The sequence below is a fragment of the Poecilia mexicana genome, unplaced genomic scaffold (assembly GCF_051168715.1).
Source record: "Poecilia mexicana isolate PSO_F unplaced genomic scaffold, ASM5116871v1 scaffold_19, whole genome shotgun sequence".
Classification (NCBI taxonomy): Eukaryota; Metazoa; Chordata; class Actinopteri; order Cyprinodontiformes; family Poeciliidae; genus Poecilia; species Poecilia mexicana.
Genome location: NW_028263388.1, coordinates 9051433 through 9056498, shown reverse-complemented (window position 1 = coordinate 9056498; position 5066 = coordinate 9051433). Strand labels below are relative to the sequence as shown.

At 38.5% G+C, this 5066-nt stretch overlaps 1 long non-coding RNA gene across 1 annotated transcript; it reads left to right on the top strand.

Annotated features, from left to right (window-relative positions):
- The first annotated feature begins 1638 nt into the window (after positions 1-1638).
- Positions 1639-3026, top strand: LOC148153647 (uncharacterized). The gene is made up of 2 exons (XR_015761480.1): positions 1639-2088; positions 2728-3026. It is a non-coding gene; the product is annotated as an uncharacterized LOC148153647 (long non-coding RNA).
- The last annotated feature ends 2040 nt before the right edge of the window (positions 3027-5066 follow it).

Below are 5066 nucleotides of genomic sequence, written 5' to 3'. Positions count from 1 at the left end.
TTTCATTTTTAACATTTTATTTTTTAAAAGATTGTTTTGGCTAGTGGCCTTTATTTGATGGTTAATTGACAGGAAGGTGGGTAATGAGAGAAGGGGGGTAATGCAGCAAAGGTTGCCAAGGTCAGGAATTGAACCTGTGACAGCTGTGTTGAGGACTGAGGCCTTGATTGTGGTTTGTGCTTAACCCCTGCACCACCACAGCACAACCCCTTTTAGGTGAGGGTTAATCACATTTTAACTTAAGCACTATGTGTTGACAACAGTTGTGATTCCGTTCTGTACCCAGATTCACTAGCGGAACAAGTCAGCGTTGGGCCGGGGGGCGGGGCTAATTACCGGACCCCTAACCAATCACCAGGCCCCTGACGTTTATCGCCTGCGCTACCAGAAACTGTTGAGCGAGGGGCGGGGAGGTTGGTCTGCGTTTTTTGGTTGATCTTTACCCAGGACACACATCGGCTAAACCGTGAGTGAAACGGTCACTGGGACTGACTAGTATATATTCCATTGAGGGAAAGTAACTTTAACATTAAATAGACCTTTCTCAACAGGCGGTAGACTTTCTCAGTCTATAATCAGCTATTTAAGCCCCCCCCCCATAGCTCTGCGCCTGCCCAGATTGCACATGATGGCAATTCAACATTGAATTAACATCTTTTGCCAACAAGCCAACAGCGAAGTGGCTGTGTGTTTGGGACATCCCACTCATGTAAATAGTGGGGGTGGACCGCTCCACTCCTTACTCCTTGTAGTAAGTTGTAGATGTTTTTGTGTCAATATATCACACACAAATGGTCAGTAGGACTTTTTTATGAAAAAGAAAGAAAATGTACAGAAATGAATCTTCACCCACTGTCCTTTACAGAGGTTAATTTAGAATGTAATACCCCCCACTCACTAATAAAATGCTCTGACCCAGAGCTCTGATGAGGAGGAGAGGAGGGGAAGGGGTGTGGCAAAAGAGCTGACATTGATTCAACATTGATTCAGCATTGATCAGTCGTTGATCAGACATTAGCATTTCATTCATTAGATTTCAACCACAAAACAACATTGACTCAATGACACAGTTTCAACATTGGTTACTTGGCTGGAGGTGGATGGTTGTTTGATGGTTGATCAACCGTCAGTTGTTGACCTCAACCAAAAATCAACCATTCTAACTATAATTCAACGTTTATTTACCGTTGTGTGCAATCTGGGCAGTTTGTTGCAGCCCTCATCACCTCCTCATCTCCCCCTACTCCCTCCCAAGCCTCCCCCACCCAGCCGCTCCTCCCAACCTTCTCCTCTTTACCCCCTCTCATTCCTTCTTCCCTCCCCCTCCTTGAGCTCTGGGTCAGAACATTTTATTACTAGGTGGGGGTTAATCATGTTTCACATTAAGCATTACATGTTGAGAACAGTGGGTTGTGATTCCTTTCTGTACATTTTCTTACTTGTCTGTAAATATTATTACTGACTGTGCATAATGTGTTGACACAAAAACATCTACAAGTCTGTACTAGGAGTTGTACAGTCCACCTCCCCAATTTTACACTTGTGGTTTGTCCCAACCAAAAAGCCACTTTGCTGCTGGCTTGTTTGCTACCGGCTTCTGAATTGAATTCTCCGCTGAGCACTTTTATGGTAAGTTTTTCAATATTACTTTGATCTTAAATGTGTTTATTGAAAAATAAGGGCATTGTTTTGTGCCCATAGTAATCCTGGTTATTTTGGGGCAAAACGGATATTTTTAATAATTGAGGTCATGTCTCCTTTTGTATTATTTTCATCCTACCCACCACTCCATGCCTAAGTATGAAATCCTGCGAGATTTTGTGGGATTTGAGTTTTTAAAATAGGGCGGGGCCTATTGTTTGGTCTTGGAGAACATGTGGTGGACAAGGAAGTGTAAGGCTGGCTGGTCCAGGTGGGCTTTAAATTGTTGTGATAGTAATCACTTGTTTTTAACTTTTTATTATGATATGCTTAGGGTCGTGCTTAAATGAGCCTCTGTACCAGAACAGCTGAGTTGGATGATTACATGACCGTCTGCAGCCATCAAGAAGTGCAGAAGGTTGTTAATCATCCACAGATTCAATCCAGGTGAGGCAGAAGGGAAACACTTAACATGTAAGGCAGGTGAAACACTGAACTAAACCTGCTAATGACTGATTCAGTCTGTTGATCCTTGGATTGGTAACTGGTTAAATTGAACTGGACTATTGTTACTTGTGTGGGATCTTTATTAGCATATAGACACTTTTTAAGGAATTTAATCAACTTATTTGGAAATATTTGTAGTTGATGGAAGATTGAACCAGCTATTTGATGGAAGTTTATTCTGTATAAATTATAATTTTTCCAACTACACTATAAATCACCTTTTGTTCGATTTATTTGTCTCTGGTGTGTTAAATAAACCTGATCCTCCCTGAGTTTTATTGTTAGGTTTTCTGATAAACAGCCCTTTATTTTAAATATTGATTTAATATCAATATCATAAATCCTACACTATACTGCAGCTTGATGGGTAAATGCAGTTGTATATGTAAACATTAAGATAAATATTAATGAAAGATTAAGATATTAATTTAACAGTGAGTGTACAAGGGGAACTATATGGTTTGTATTTGTTCTCAGACCTGTAACCAGTACAGTGTTTAATCTTTCATTGTGTTTCAGAACTTTTCAAATGTTTATCATATTTCTAACTGGCACCTTCCTCACTTTTATTTTTTTCAGCTGTTGCTCTGCAGTTTGACCGAAAGCTGACTCTTGAGGACTGCAGCAAAACTGTCAAGAAGTGGCTTCATTACGCACCAGAACGAGAGGAAGACATCGCAAGGAATCAAAGTGACGCCAACCAGAGTCAAACTGGGGTTACCACAACTTGTACTGTTTCCCTACTTCATACAGTACAAAGCTTAACTTCATGGACTCTGTTCTTCTGTGGACAACATACTGTTGTTTTGACAGTCAAAAAGGAATCAAATATGTTTAAAGATCTGTCCCTCTTTTCTTAAATAAAATGTTAAATCAAACCCATGTTGTCATTTTTAAACCTTTGTACACAGTTTACGCATCATCTGCCAATAATACAGTGTTTAACACCAGTGAAGAAACTTTTAGTGGCATGTTATGATGTAGACCTATCAGACGTAAAATGTACATAAATCCTTAGCTTTCATTCAATATAAAAACAACCCAAATCTGCATGTACATCCACAGTCAAATGAGTGTTGAATCAACATTGATTCAATGTAGAATTAACACAAATCTGCATGCAGATCCACGTTCAGATGATGGTTGAATGAACGTTGATTCCTAACTGATTCAATGTAGAATCAACACAGATATGCATGCAGATCCATAGTCAAATGAGTGTTGAATCAACATTGATTCAATGTAGAATCAACACAAATATGCATGCAGATCCACGTTCAGATGATGGTTGAATCACCATTGATTCCTAACTTATTCAATGTAGAATCAACACAAATATGCATGCAGATCCACAGTCAAATGAGTGTTGAATCAACATTGATTCAATGTAGAATCAACACAAATATGCATGCAGATCCACGTTCAGATGATGGTTGAATCACCATTGATTCCTAACTTATTCAATGTAGAATCAACACAAATATGCATGCAGATCCACAGTCAAATGAGTGTTGAATCAACATTGATTCAATGTAGAATCAACACAAATATGCATGCAGATCCACGTTCAGATGATGGTTGAATCACCATTGATTCCTAACTTATTCAATGTAGAATCAACACAAATATGCATGCAGATCCACAGTCAAATGAGTGTTGAATCAACATTGATTCAATGTAGAATCAACCGAAATCCGGATGCAGATCCACGTTCAGATGATGGCTGACTCAACATTGATATAATGTAGAATCAACATTGATTCATAACTGATTCAATGTACTATCAACACAAGTATGCATACAAGTTGACATACAGATGATGGTTGAATCAACATTGATATAATGTCAGTTATGGTTGAAACCCTAACGTTGATTCAACATACAAGTCACCGACCACTTTCAATGTTGTTTCAATGTCAGCGTTCAACGTTGATTCAATGTTTCTGGCTGACATTGATTCAATGTTGTTTCAATCATTCTGTGCTATCTGGGTGTGTCTCCATCCATCCAGCCGTGCTGTATACAGGTACATCTGAAAATAGTGTGTTAGTCTCTTCCTTCTTCAGTGTTATTCCTTTCCATTCAAATTAAAACATTATTTCATAATTTTCTCTTTCATTTTAAAAGGAATCTGTGTGGAGTATTACTTGCTGCAGACAGCTGCCAGAGATACAATGCAAAAACACAAAGTTAAATAAGTCTATGATCCAAATCATGCCACAAAAAAGGTGTGTGTGAGCAGAGGTGGGTAGAGCACCCAAAAATTGTACTCAAGTAGAAAGTAGGAGTCTCAGATACTCCAGTTCTGTCAGGAGGAATGGGGAAAAATCCTGGCAAACTGCAAAATGTTTAACATAAGTTATTTAGTTTGTAGGAGAAATCTTGTTTTCCACTGTAACTGTTTTTTTTTTTTTTGCCATGTGCTGACAGAAAAAGAAAACATTGCAAATGGTCTGCAAAAACTGTTACAAGTCTGTATGTCTTTATAGCAAGCTTAGTTGTACTAATGAGCATGAGCAGGTAGGAGTATACCTCAACAAAAACCTTACATAAAGAAAAATATAATGCAGAATGTTTTTTTTGTAAGTGAAGAGACTGAGAAAACTGGACCTAACTAACTTTGTCACAGAGGAGAACAGGAAGAAAAACAATGCCCCAGTGCTGTTTGATGCATTAAGATTTTATTCCAGGATTAAACCCCCCCGATGGTCAAATCTAAACTAATTTTCTGCAGATTTTTCCAAGACCCTTAAAGCTGCAGTGAAGTCGGATCTATAATTGGGTTAAAACCACTTGGATGAAAGCAAGTGTCAACTAAACCTGCATAATGAGATCACTGAAATCAGTAAAAAGCTAACCAAAACAATCCAATGTTATTGGCTAAAATATGCTCAGAATTTCTGTAGAACTGAGTCAGA